Source organism: Salmo trutta, unplaced genomic scaffold (assembly GCF_901001165.1).
Source record: "Salmo trutta unplaced genomic scaffold, fSalTru1.1, whole genome shotgun sequence".
Lineage (NCBI taxonomy): Eukaryota > Metazoa > Chordata > Actinopteri > Salmoniformes > Salmonidae > Salmo > Salmo trutta.
Genome location: NW_021822992.1, coordinates 1 through 15000, shown reverse-complemented (window position 1 = coordinate 15000; position 15000 = coordinate 1). Strand labels below are relative to the sequence as shown.

General features: G+C 48.6%; 1 protein-coding gene across 1 annotated transcript in view; it reads right to left on the bottom strand.

The window, feature by feature from the left end:
• The window catches only part of LOC115187904 (CUB and sushi domain-containing protein 3-like), a 42344-nt gene extending 36479 nt beyond the window's left edge, over nucleotides 1-5865 (bottom strand). The window contains exons 1-2 of the mRNA XM_029746960.1: nucleotides 5843-5865; nucleotides 4416-4520 (exon numbers count right to left, since the gene is read on the bottom strand). The gene's annotated coding sequence lies outside the window, so the exon portion shown is untranslated. The remainder of the gene's footprint in view (nucleotides 1-4415; nucleotides 4521-5842) is intronic.
• Nucleotides 5866-15000: the final 9135 nt, after the last annotated feature.

The following is a 15000-nucleotide window of genomic DNA, read 5'->3' as shown; positions in this document are numbered from 1 at the left end:
GTGAACAGAGTGGTGAGAGACTATAGGTGGTGAACAGAGTGGTGAACAGAGAGGTGAGAGACTATAGGTGGTGAACAGAGAGGTGAGAGACTATAGGTGGTGAACAGAGTGGTGAGAGACTATGAATGGTGAACAGAGTGGTGAGAGACTATAGGTGGTGAACAGAGTGGTGAGAGACTATAGGTGGTGAACAGAGTGGTAAACAGAGAGGTGAGAGACTATAGGTGGTGAACAGAGTGGTGAGAGACTATAGGTGGTGGACAGAGTGGTGAGAGACTATAGGTGGTGAACAGAGAGGTGAGAGACTATAGGTGGTGAACAGAGTGGTGAGAGACTATAGGTGGTGAACAGAGTGGTGAGAGACTATAGGTGGTGAACAGAGTGGTGAGAGACTATAGGTGGTGGACAGAGTGGTGAGAGACTATAGGTGGTGAACAGAGTGGTGAGAGACTATAGGTGGTGAACAGAGAGGTGAGAGACTATGAGTGGTAAACAGAGTGGTGAGAGACTATAGGTGGTGAACAGAGTGGTGAGAGACTATAGGTGGTGAACAGAGAGGTGAGAGACTATAGGTGGTGAACAGAAATAAACCAAAAGAGTTCAGAAGGTGTTCAGAACAGTATGCTGTCAATCATCTCAGCAGGCTGTTATATATGGATATTCCTACTCCTGGTAGTCATGGTGTGGAGAGCGTTGGGCATGTGGGGGAGAGTGGTAACATGCTGTGGTAAGGAGGGGGTGAGAGAGTGAAGAGATTGATGTGGGAGAGGACTGAGGAGACTGATTGGCTGAAGAGATTGATGTGGGAGAGGGGTGAAGAGACTGATTGGCTGAAGAGATTGATGTGGGAGAGGGCTGAGGAGACTGATTGGCTGAAGAGATTGATGTGGGAGAGGGGTGAAGAGAGTGATTCGTGAAAGCTTTAAAATATACTGTAAAATGTATCTCTTTACGGTTAAGAAGCTTTAGGGATAAAAACAACCCACTGAGAGCCAGACAGGCCAGAGGCTGAGGAGAGCGGGGAGTAGACTTAGTGAGAGCGTTGTTATACATGTTGATCTCTACAGGTGGTCGACTGTGGGAGAGTGGTATACAGGGTTAGAGGTGCTGAGAGACTGAGATGGACCGATCGGGGCTGTGAGAGGTTGGCCGTGGTGAGATGTTGTGGGAGACAGGTGATGATACCGTCTGAATATAAAGTATGTTGATCTCTGAGTTTGGGGGAAGGTGGGACACAGGGTTAAAGGTGATGTGAGACAGATGTTGAGGAGAGTGGCTGGTGTTAGTGAGAGACCTGTGGTCAGAGGGTTACAGTTCCCCACTCAGAGGGATAGGCAGACAGGCAGACAGGCAGGCAGACAGACAGACAGACAGACAGACAGACAGACAGACAGGCAGGCAGACAGACAGACAGACAGACAGACAGACAGACAGACAGACAGACAGACAGACAGACAGACAGACAGACAGACAGACAGACAGACAGACAGACAGACAGACAGACAGACAGACAGAGAGGCAGACAGAGAGGCAGACAGACAGACAGAGAGGCAGACAGACAGAGAGGCAGACAGACAGACAGAGAGGCAGACAGACAGACAGACAGACAGACAGACAGACAGACAGACAGACAGACAGACAGACAGAGACAGACAGAGACAGACAGAGACAGACAGACAGACAGACAGACAGACAGACAGACAGACAGACAGACAGACAGACAGACAGACAGACAGAGGCAGACAGAGGCAGACAGACAGACAGAGAGGCAGACAGACAGAGAGGCAGACAGACAGACAGAGAGGCAGACAGACAGACAGACAGACAGACAGACAGACAGACAGACAGACAGACAGACAGACAGACAGACAGACAGACAGACAGACAGAGAGGCAGACAGAGAGGCAGACAGACAGACAGAGAGGCAGACAGACAGAGAGGCAGACAGACAGACAGAGAGGCAGACAGACAGACAGAGAGGCAGACAGACAGACAGACAGACAGACAGACAGACAGAGAGGCAGACAGAGAGGCAGACAGACAGACAGAGAGGCAGACAGACAGAGAGGCAGACAGACAGACAGAGAGGCAGACAGACAGACAGACAGACAGACAGACAGACAGACAGACAGACAGACAGACAGACAGACAGACAGACAGACAGACAGAGACAGACAGAGACAGACAGAGACAGACAGACAGACAGAGACAGACAGACAGACAGACAGACAGACAGACAGACAGACAGACAGACAGACAGACAGACAGACAGACAGACAGACAGACAGACAGACAGACAGACAGAGACGGTGGATGAGCTCAGTTAGCCTGGTCCCATCTGGAACCCTGGGTGTCCTTTAGCCAACTCCTCTGATGGCATGACAGCACTAGTGAGATGAGATGGCTGAAGCACATCCAGCTGGGCTTGTCAACACCAGTCCTGGAGGTCCTGGAGGACCAAAACACTAGGAAATAAAACCAGCAGTACTTTGACCCTCGAGGTCCACTAGTTGAATAGCCCTGTCGTCATGGCATGACATCATTAATCAGAGGACTTGGTTAAACCCTGCCATAATGGCATGACATCATTAATCAGAGGACTTGGTTAAACCCTGACAACGATAATCAGAGGACTTGGTTAAACCCTGTCATCATGGCATGACATCATTAATCAGAGGACTTGGTTAAACCCTGTCATCATGGCATGACATCATTAGACAGAGGACTTGGTTAAACCCTGTCATCATGGCATGAAAACCAGCAGCATTCCACCCATAAAACTGTAAAATACTACTTTCACTACAAAAGCAAGTACTTATTCCATGTCTGTTCATTAACTCTGTGCTATTGACACATCATGAAATTATTTTGTACCCCATTATTAACGTTTGTTAAGAATAAGGCCAGCAGCATACCACCCTGAATCCCACTGCTAGTTTGCATCTGAAGCTAAACAGGATTGGTTCTGGTCGGTCCCTGGATGGGAGACCAGATGGTGCTGGAAGTGCTGTTTCCTCTGGTCTAAAGAAAAGATATACAGTGGCTTGCGAAAGTATTCACCCCCCCCCTTTGGCATTTTTCCTAATTCTGTTGCCTTACAACCTGGAATTAAAATTGATTTTTTGGGGGGGGGGTCGTATCATTTGATTTACACAACATGCCTACCGCTTTGAAGATGCAAAATATTTATTATTGTGAAACAAACAACAAATAAGACAAAAAAACTGAAAACTTGAGCGTGCATAACTATTCACCCCCCCCCCCCAAGTCAATACTTTGTAGAGCCACCTTTTGCAACAATTACAGCTACAGATTACACCTGATCTAGGACCAGCCTATAGCTATCTGTATTTCTTCATACCAGTATACTCCAGATTACAACTGATCTAGGACCAGCCTATAGCTAGCTGTATTTCTTCATACCAGTATACTCCAGATTACAACTGATCTAGGACCAGCCTATAGCTAGCTGTATTTCTTCATACCAGTATACTCCAGATTACACCTGATCTAGGACCAGCCTATAGCTAGCTGTGTCTCTTCATACCAGTATACCTCAGATTACACCTGATCTAGGACCAGCCTATAGCTAGCTGTGTCTCTTCATACCAGTATACTCCAGATTACAACTGATCTAGGACCAGCCTATAGCTAGCTGTATTTCTTCATACCAGTATACTCCAGATTACACCTGATCTAGGACCAGCCTATAGCTAGCTGTGTCTCTTCATACCAGTATACCTCAGATTACACCTGATCTAGGACCAGCCTATAGCTAGCTGTGTCTCTTCATACCAGTATACTCCAGATTACACCTGATCTAGGACCAGCCTATAGCTAGCTGTGTCTCTTCATACCAGTATACTCCAGATTACACCTGATCTAGGACCAGCCTATAGCTAGCTGTATTTCTTCATACCAGTATACTTCAGATTACACCTGATCTAGGACCAGCCTATAGCTAGCTGTGTCTCTTCATACCAGTATACTCCAGATTACACCTGATCTAGGACCAGCCTATAGCTAGCTGTGTCTCTTCATACCAGTATACTCCAGATTACACCTGATCTAGGACCAGCCTATAGCTAGCTGTGTCTCTTCATACCAGTATACTCCAGATTACACCTGATCTAGGACCAGCCTATAGCTAGCTGTGTCTCTTCATACCAGTATACTCCAGATTACACCTGATCTAGGACCAGCCTATAGCTAGCTGTGTCTCTTCATACCAGTAAACTCCAGATTACAACTGATCTAGGACCAGCCTATAGCTAGGTGTATCTCTTCATACCTGTATACTCCAGATTACACCTGATCTAGGACCAGCCTATAGCTAGCTGTGTCTCTTCATACCAGTAAACTCCAGATTACAACTGATCTAGGACCAGCCTATAGCTAGGTGTATCTCTTCATACCTGTATACTCCAGGTGGAAGCCTGCTGCAGACACACTGATGTCGGACTGGAAGGTCAGGTAGATGTTGTTGGAGGTGCTGTTCAGGAGCTGGGGGATGGTCGTACCTACAGAACATACCCATGGAGACAGTCAAGTGGGAGTTACACTAGGAAGGGTTTCCAGGGGGGGAAGGACATATACTGTATGTGACTGGAACATAGAACATACCCATGGAGACAGCCAATAGGAAAATATTATAAAATACACTACAGCAGGGCTCACCAACCCTGTTCCTGGAGAGCAGGGTTGGAGTTAAAACATACAGGAGGGTCTCTCTCCAGGAACAGGGTTGGAGTTAAAACCTACAGGAGGGTCTCTCTCCAGGAACAGGGTTGGAGTTAAAACCTACAGGAGGGTCTCTCTCCAGGAACAGGGTTGGAGTTAAAACCTACAGGAGGGGGGCTCTCCAGGAACAAGGTTGGAGTTAAAACCTACAGGAGGGTCTCTCTCCAGGAACAGGGTTGGAGTGAAAACCTACAGGAGGTCAGCTCTCTAGGTACATGGTTGGAGATCCCTGTCCTACACACATCTATTGTCTCTGAGCAGGTGCTGGATATTTATTTATTAAGTCCTATTAGATAGATTTATTTGACAGTTTCCACCACTCAGGTCTTCTTCATCAGGTGGATTAGAGTCAGTCAGGTCTTCTTCATCAGGTGAAGACTAGAGTCAGTCAGGTCTTCTTCATCAGGTGGATTAGAGTCCGTCAGGTCTTCTTCGTCAGGGGGATTAGAGTCCGTCAGGTCTTCTTCATCAGGTGAAGACTAGAGCCAGTCAGGTCTTCTTCATCAGGTGGATTAGAGTGCGTCAGGTCTTCTTCATCAGGTGAAGACTAGAGCCAGTCAGGTCTTCTTCATCAGGTGAAGACTAGAGTCAGTCAGGTCTTCTTCATCAGGTGAAGACTAGAGTCAGTCAGGTCTTCTTCATCAGGTGAAGACTAGAGTCCGTCAGGTCTTCTTCATCAGGTGAAGACTAGAGCCAGTCAGGTCTTCTTCATCAGGTGAAGACTAGAGCCAGTCAGGTCTTCTTCATCAGGTGAAGACTAGAGCCAGTCAGGTCTTCTTCATCAGGTGAAGACTAGAGCCAGTCAGGTCTTCTTCATCAGGTGAAGACTAGAGCCAGTCAGGTCTTCTTCATCAGGTAAAGACTATTTATTTTTATTTTCTATTTAACCTTTATTTTACTCGGCAAGTCAGAGGGAGTCAGTCAGTCCTTTCTTCATTTCCTTGAACTGCGCCGTTGAAGATTCTGAGAACTTTTCTCAAAGAGCATGTCAAATGTTGTCTCCCGTCGTATCCATACGTACTTTTACTGAGTTTTCCGATCAGACATTATTATCAATTCCAAAATGGGAGCTTTAAAAGACAAATTCTGGAGGTTGTTTCACCTGAGTAGCTGCCAAGCCTTGGAGCGTTGGCATCGACGCCGTCGAAAAAGTCCAAGGAGTCCCAGTTGTGTTCCGTGGCAAAGGTTATGACCTGGATCTGAAGAAAAGAACGAAGAAATACATTTAAGAGTACATTTTTTTTTAATCTAAGTTGAATAAAACAGTTGCCTCATCAATAATGGGATACATTTAGCAAATTCCCATTCTAAGATAGAATTCCATAAAAGTTTAATTCTTAAATCCTGTTAACTATCAAAACTTTCCAACATTATATTCATAACGTTTCGTGCTGCATCTCTCACTTGGATGCCTGTTCCCTCTGGCACAGAGACCTTCCAGATACAGTTGAGATAGTTGGCGTAGGCCTCTGGGTAACCAGGAGAAAGGATGGTTCCCTTACGAGATGTCAGCAGCCCTCCACAGGGAACTGCACAGGGGGAGAGAAGAGAGAGACAAGTCACCCAGACACCAGGGGGAGAGAAGAGAGAGACAAGTCACTCAGACACCAGGAGGAGAGAAGAGAGAGACAAGTCACCCAGAGACCAGGGGGAGAGAAGAGAGAGACAAGTCACCCAAAGACCAGGAGGAGAGAAGAGAGAGAGACAAGTCACCCAGACATCAGGGGGAGAGAAGAGAGAGACAAGTCACCCAGAGACCAGGGGGAGAGAAGAGAGAGACAAGTCACCCAAAGACCAGGAGGAGAGAAGAGAGAGAGACAAGTCACCCAGACATCAGGGGGAGAGAAGAGAGAGACAAGTCACCCAGAGACCAGGAGTGGAGAAGAGAGAGACAAGACACCCAGAGACCAGGAGTGGAGAAGAGAGAGACAAGACACCCAGACACCAGGGGGAGAGAAGGGAGAGAGGCAAGTCACCCAGACACCAGGGGGAGAGAAGAGTCACCCAGAGACACCCAGAGACCAGGAGTGGAGAAGAGAGAGACAAGTCACCCAGAGACCAGGGGGAGAGAAGAGTCACCCAGAGACACCCAGAGACCAGGAGTGGAGAAGAGAGAGACAAGTCACCCAGACACCAGGGGGAGAGAAGAGAGAGAGACAAGTCACCCAGACACCAGGGGGAGAGAAGAGAGAGACAAGTCACCCAGACACCAGGGGGAGAGAAGAGTCACCCAGACATGAGACAACGTAAGGAAGGGAGAGACATTTCACCAAAGAGACAGACACACACACACACACACACACACACACACACACACACACACACACACACACACACACACACACACATACACACACACACACACACACACACACACACACACACACACACACACACACGGGGACAAGGTAAGGAAGAGTGAGATATGAAAAACCAAGCGATGCCTCTAGCACTGAGTTGCAGGGCCACTCGGGAGCCTCTACAAGAGACTGGACACGTTGTTTTCTAGGTTAGGCCGCTCTAAGATATACACGTCAAACCAAAAGCCTCTCCAGGCTGGGTTAACATGAAGGGCAGCACCAGCCACACAGTGAGGGACTATACTAGACATGATCTAAATCCTAAATGTCTGACTGGAAACTGGATAGAATGGACTCGTCAGTCATGTGTAGCTGTCCAAACAGACATCCTGTGCTGCTCTACCGTTCTGTTATGGTGATGCTTCATTACACAACAATGGAACTCTAACAATGTAGCATATTTTCCCTTCTATTCCATCACCGTGGAGCCCAAGGTGACCTCCTATTCCGTCACTATGGAGACCAGGGTTCATCCATGCATCCCTCCCATCTCATCATCATCTATCCATGGGGCTTCATCCATCCATCCATCCATCCCTCATCTGTCCATCATTCATTCACCCCAGCCACCTGTTGTTCTCCTTGTTTTATGGAGGGTTACTCATCCATGCATCCCACCAGCTCATATCCATCCATTCATGGGTTTCATCCATCCATCATTTGTGATCCGTTCACCCCAGCCCTTCTGACTACTGTAGATCTCCTGCTGGTCCCAGGGGTTCATTATAAACCTCAGAGGATCACAACCGATTACTGTAGATCTCCTGCTGGTTCCAGCAGTTCATTATAAACCTCAAAGGATCACAACCGATTGCTGTAGATCTCCTGCTGGTCCCAGGGGTTCATTATAAACCTCAGAGGATCACAACCGATTACTGTAGATCTCCTGCTGGTCCCAGGGGTTCATTATAAACCTCAGAGGATCACAACCGATTCCAGGCCATAGGCTCTCCAATATCCACATTGCAATGTATTGGGCAGGCATTCGAAGTGATTTGCTAGTGTGGATATAGGAACATACAGTGAGGGAAAAAAGTATTTGATCCCCTGCTGATTTTGTAAGTTTGCCCACTTACAAAGAAATGATCAGTCTATAATTTTAATGGTAGGTTTATCTGAACAGTGAGTGACAGAATAACAACAAAAAAATCCAGAAAAACGCATGTCAAAAATGTTATAAATTGATTTGCATTTTAATGAGGGAAATAAGTATTTGACCCCTCTGCAAAACATGACTTAGTACTTGGTGGCAAAACCCTTGTTGGCAATCACAGAGGTCAGACGTTTCTTGTAGTTGGCCACCAGGTTTGCACACATCTCAGGAGGGATTTTGTCCCACTCCTCTTTGCAGATCTTCTCCAAGTCATTAAGGTTTCGAGGCTGCCATTTGGCAACTCGAACCTTCAGCTCCCTCCACAGATTTTCTATGGGATTAAGGTCTGGAGACTGGCTAGGCCACTCCAGGACTTCAATGTGCTTCTTCTTGAGCCACTCCTTTGTTGCCTTGGCTGTGTGTTTTGGGTCATTGTCATGCTGGAATACCCATCCACAACCCATTTTCAATGCCCTGGCTGAGGGAAGGAGGTTCTCACCCAAGATTTGACGGTACATGGCCCCGTCCATCGTCCCTTTGATGCGGTGAAGTTGTCCTGTCCCCTTAGCAGTAAAACACCCCCAAAGCATAATGTTTCCACCTCCATGTTTGACGGTGGGGATGGTGTTCTTGGGGTTATAGGCAGCATTCCTCCTCCTCCAAACACGGCGAGTTGAGTTGATGCCAAAGAGCTCCATTTTGGTCTCATCTGACCACAACACTTTCAGCCAGTTGTCCTCTGAATCATTCAGATGTTCATTGGCAAACTTCAGACGGGCATGTATATGTGCTTTCTTGAGCAGGGGGACCTTGCGGGCGCTGCAGGATTTCAGTCCTTCACGGCGTAGTGTGTTACCAATTGTTTTCTTGGTGACTATGGTCCCAGCTGCCTTGAGATCATTGACGAGATTATTGACGAGATCATTGACAAGATCCTTCTGTGTAGTTCTGGGCTGATTCCTCACCGTTCTCATGATCATTGCAACTCCACGAGGTGAGATCTTGCATGGAGCCCCAGGCCGAGGGAGATTGACAGTTCTTTTGTGTTTCTTCCATTTGCGAATAATCGCACCAACTGTTGTCACCTTCTCACCAAGCTGCTTGGCGATGGTCTTGAAGCCCATTCCAGCCTTGTGTAGGTCTACAATCTTGTCCCTGACATCCTTGGAGAGCTCTTTGGTCTTGGCCATGGTGGAGAGTTTGGAATCTGATTGATTGATTGCTTCTGTGGACAGGTGTCTTTTATACAGGTAACAAAATGAGATTAGGAGCACTCCTTTTAAGAGTGTGCTCCTAATCTCAGCTCGTTACCTGTATAAAAGACACCTGGGAGCCAGAAATCTTTCTGATTGAGAGGGGGTCAAATACTTATTTCCCTCATTAAAATGCAAATCAATTTATAACATTTTTGACATGCGTTTTTCTGGATTTTTTTGTTGTTATTCTGTCTCTCACTGTTCAAATAAACCTACCATTAAAATTATAGACTGATCTTTTCTTTGTCAGTGGGCAAACGTACAAAATCAGCAGGGGATCAAATACTTTTTTCCCTCACTGTAGTTATATATTTTACAGCACAGATCAAAGCATGTGATGTACCACTTCTACCTTAATATTTGAACGTCCGCTACTGCACATTACAATAAGAACAGCTGTAAGGCCTATTGTTGTTCAAACAGAACAGACATCCATCAACCACGGATAAAAAAAAACACTATATACTATTTTTCATCTGAAAGAATACAATGTGTTGCTTTAGAGCGATAACTAAAATCCTAGCAGTTGTTCTGTTGTCTACTGTCACCAGTTGCTTACTCATTTCATTTCACGACAGATATCAGAATAACAGGGTAACTAATGACAATGACATGTTACATATACTCATCCTTTTAACAATGGAACACGTGATGATGTCCTGGGAATGTTCCCTGAGTAGCAATACCTCAACAATGGACACTTGATGATGTCATGGGAATGTTCCCTGAATAGAAATGCCTCAGCAATGGAACACGTGATGATGTCATGGGAATGTTCCCTGAATAGAAATGCCTCAGCAATGGAACACGTGATGATGTCATGGGAATGTTCCCTGAATAGAAATGCCTCAACAATGGAACACGTGATGATGTCATGGGAATGTTCCCTGAATAGAAATGCCTCAACAATGGAACACGTGATGATGTCATGGGAATGTTCCCTGAATAGAAATGCCTCAACAATGGAACACGTGATGATGTCATGGGAATGTTCCCTGAATAGAAATGCCTCAACAATGGAACACGTGACGATGTCATGGGAATGTTCCCTGAATAGAAATGCCTCAACAATGGAACACGTGATGATGTCATGGGAATGTTCCCTGAATAGAAATGCCTCAACAATGGAACACGTGATGATGTCATGGGAATGTTCCCTGAATAGAAATGCCTCAACAATGGAACACGTGATGATGTCATGGGAATGTTCCCTGAATAGAAATGCCTCAGCAATGGAACACGTGATGATGTCATGGGAATGTTCCCTGAATAGAAATGCCTCAGCAATGGAACACGTGATGATGTCATGGGAATGTTCCCTGAATAGAAATGCCTCAGCAATGGAACACGTGATGATGTCATGGGAATGTTCCCTGAATAGAAATACATCTTCCATCTTATCCAGGATAAGAGAGGAGAGAAACAAGGTGGTTATTTTGTTTCCCTGTGGAGGAGGTCAATACTGCCTGGTTGTTCCCTGTGGAGGAGGATCAATACTGCCTGGTTGTTCCCTGTGGAGGAGGTCAATACTGCCTGGTTGTTCCCTGTGGAGGAGGTCAATACTGCCTGGTTGTTCCCTGTGGAGGAGGTCAATACTGCCTGGTTGTTCCCTGTGGAGGAGGTCAATACTGCCTGTTGTTCCCTGTGGAGGAGGTCAATACTGTCTGGTTGTTCCCTGTGGAGGAGGTCAATACTGCCTGGTTGTTCCCTGTGGAGGAGGTCAATACTGCCTGGTTGTTCCCTGTGGAGGAGGTCAATACTGCCTGGTTGTTCCCTGTGGAGGAGGTCAATACTGCCTGGTTGTTCCCTGTGGAGGAGGTCAATACCCTTGCCCTGTGGAGGAGGTCAATACTGCCTGGTTGTTCCCTGTGGAGGAGGTCAATACTGCCTGGTTGTTCCCTGTGGAGGAGGTCAATACTGCCTGGTTGTTCCCTGTGGAGGAGGTCAATATACTGCCCTGGTTTGTTCCCTGTGGAGGAGGTCAATACTGCCTGGTTGGTCCCTGTGGAGGGAGGTCAATACTGCCTGGTTGTTCCCTGTGGAGGAGGTCATACTGCCTGGTTGTTCCCCTGTGGATGGAGGTCAAAACTGCCTGGTTGTTCCCTGTGGAGGAGGTCAATACTGCCTGGTTGTTCCCTCGTGGAGGAGGTCAATACTGCCTGGAGTTGTTCCCTGTGGAGGAGGTCAATACTGCCTGGTTGTTCCCTGTGGGAGGTCAATACTAGCCTGGTTGTTCCCTGTGGAGGAGGTCAACACTGTCTGGTTGTTCCCTGTGGGGGAGGTCAACACTGCCTGGTTGTTCCCTGTGGGGGAGGTCAACACTGCCTGGTTGTTCCCTGTGGGGGAGGTCAACACTGCCTGGTTGTTCCCTGTGGGGGGGTCAATACTGCCTGGTTGTTCCTGTGGAGGAGGTCAATACTGCCTGGTTGTTCCCTTGTGGAGGAGGTCAAAAGCCTGGGTTCGTCCCTGTGGGGGCAATACTGCTGGTTGTTCCTGTGGAGGAGGTCAATACTGCCTGTTGTTCCTGTGGAGGAGGTCAATACTGCCTGTTTCCCTGTGGAGAGGTCAATACGCCTGGTTGGTTCCCTGGGAGGAGGTCAATACTGCCTGGTTGTTCCCTGTGGAGGAGGTCAATACTGCTGGTTGTTCCCTGTGGAGGAGGTCATACTGCCTGGTTGTTCCCTGTGGAGGAGGTCAATACTGCCTGGTTGTTCCCTGTGGAGGAGGTCAATACTCTGGTTGTTCCTGTGGAGGAGGTCAATACTGCCTGGTTGTTCCCTGTGGAGGAGGTCAATACTGCCTGGTTGTTCCCTGTGGAGGAGGTCAATACTGCCTGGTTGTTCCCTGTGGAGGAGGCAATACTGCTGGTTGTTCCCTGTGGGGAGGTCAATACTGCCTGGTTGTTCCCTGTGGGTGTTCCCTGTGGAGGAGGTCAATACTGCCATGGTTTGTTTCCCTGTGGAGGAAGGTCAATACTGGCCTGGTTGTTCCCTGTGGAGGAGGTCAATACTGCTGGTTGTTCCCTGTGGAGGAGGGTCAATACTGCCTGGTTGGTCCCTGTGGAGGAGGTCAATACTGCCAGGTTGTTCCCTGTGGAGGAGGTCAATACTGCCTGGTTGTTCCCTGTGGAGGAGGGTCAATACTGCCTGGTTTGTTCCCTGTGGAGGAGGTCAATACATGCCTGGTTGTTCCCTGTGGAGGAGGTCAATACTGCCTGGTTGTTCCCTGTGGAGGTAGGTCAATACTGCCTGGTTGTTCCCTGTGGAGGAGGTCAATACTGCCTGGTTTGTTCCCTGTGAGAGGAGGTCAATACTGCCCTGGTTGTTCCCCCCTGTGGAGGAGGTCAATACTGCCTGGTTGTTCCCTGTGGAGGAGGGTCAATACTGACTGGTTGTTCCTGTGGAGGAGGTCAATACTGCCTGGTTGTTCCCTGTGGAGGAGGTCAATACTGCCTGGTTGTTCCCTGTGGAGGAGGTCAATACTGCCTGGTTGTTCCTGTGGAGGAGGTCAATACTTGCCTGTTGTTTCCGTGTGGAGGAGGGTCAATACTGCCTGGTTGTTCCCTGTGGAGGAGGTCAATACTGCCTGGTTGTTCCCTGGGGAGGAGGTCAATACTGCCTGGTTGTTCCCTGGAGGAGGTCAATACTGCCTGGTTGTTCCCTGTGGAGGAGGTCAATACGCCTGGTTGTTCCCTTGGAGGAGGTCAATACTGCCTGTTGTTCCCTGTGGAGGAGGTCAATACTGCCTGGTTGTTCCCTGTGGAGGAGGTCAATACGCCTGGTTGTTCCCTGTGGAGGAGGTCAATACTGCTGGTTGTTCCCTGTGGAGGAGGTCAATACTGCCGGTTGTTCCCTGTGGAGGAGGTCAATACTGCCTGGTTGTTCCCTGTGGAGGAGGTCAATACTGCCTGGTTGTTCCCTGTGGAGGAGGTCAATACTGCCTGGTTTTCCCTGTGGAGGAGGTCAATACTGCCTGGTTGTTCCCTGTGGAGGAGGTCAATACTGCCTGGTTGTTCCCTGTGGGAGAGGTCAATATGCCTGGTTGTTCCCTGTGGAGGAGGTCAATACTGCCTGGTTGTTCCCTGTGGAGGAGGTCAATACTGCCTGGTTGTTCCCTGTGGAGGAGGTCAATACTGCCTGGTTTTCCCTGTGGAGGAGGTCAATACTGCCTGGTTGTTCCCTGTGGAGGAGGTCAATACTGCCTGGTTGTTCCCTGTGGGGGAGGTCAATACTGCCTGGTTGTTCCTGTGGAGGAGGTCATACTGCCTGGTTGTTCCCTGTGGAGGAGGTCAATACTGCCTGGTTGTTCCCTGTGGAGGAGGTCAATACTGCCTGGTTGTCCCTGTGGAGGAGGTCAATACTGCCTGGTTGTTCCCTGTGGAGGAGGTCAATACTGCCTGGTTGTTCCCTGTGGAGGAGGTCAATACTGCCTGGTTGTTCCCTGTGGAGGGGGTCAATACTGCCTGGTTGTTCCCTGTGGGGGTGTAGGAGGCAATACTGCCTGTTGTTCCTGTGGAGGAGGTCAATACTGCCTGGTTGTTCCCTGTGGAGGAGGTCAATACTGCCTGGTTGTTCCCTGTGGAGGAGGTCAATACTGCCTTGTTCCCTGTGGAGGAGGTCAATACTGCCTGGTTGTTCCCTGTGGAGGAGGTCAATACTGCCTGGTTGTTCCCTGGAGGAGGTCAATACTGCCTGGTTGTTCCCTGTGGGGGAGGTCAATACTGCCTGGTTGTTCCCTGTGGAGGAGGTCAATACTGCCTGGTTTGTTCCCTGTGGAGGAGGGTCAATACTGCCTGGTTGTTCCCGTGGAGGAGGTCATACTGCCTGGTTGTTCCCTGTGGAGGAGGTCAATACTGCCTGGTTGTTCCTGTGGAGGAGGTCATACTGCCTGGTTGTTCCCTGTGGAGGAGGTCAATCTGCCTGGTTGTTCCTGTGGAGGAGGTCAATACTGCCTGGTTGTTCCCTGTGGAGGAGGTCAATACTGCCTGGTTGTTCCCTGTGAGGAGGTCAATACTGCCTGGTTGTTCCCTGTGGAGGAGGTCAATACTGCCTGGTTGTTCCCTGTGGAGGAGGTCAATACTGCCTGGTTGTTCCCTGTGGAGGAGGTCAATACTGCCTGGTTGTTCCCTGTGGAGGAGGTCAATACTGCCTGGTTGTTCCCTGTGGAGGAGGTCAATACTGCCTGGTTGTTCCCTGTGGAGGAGGTCAATACTGCCTGGTTGTTCCCTGTGGAGGAGGTCAAATACTGCCTGGTTTGTTCCCTGTGGAGGAGGTCAATACTGCCTGGTTGTTCCTGTGGAGGAGGTCAATACTGCCTGGTTGTTCCCTGTGGAGGAGGTCAATACTGCCTGTTGTTCCCTGGTGGAGGAGTCAATACTGCCTGGTTGTTCCCTGTGGAGGAGGTCAATACTGCTGGTTGTTCCCTGTGGAGGAGGTCAATACTGCCTGGTGTTCCCTGTGGAGGAGGTCAATACTGCTGGTTGTTCCCTGTGGAGGAGGTCATACTGCCTGGTTGTTCCCTGTGGAGGAGGTCAATACTGCCTGGTTGTTCC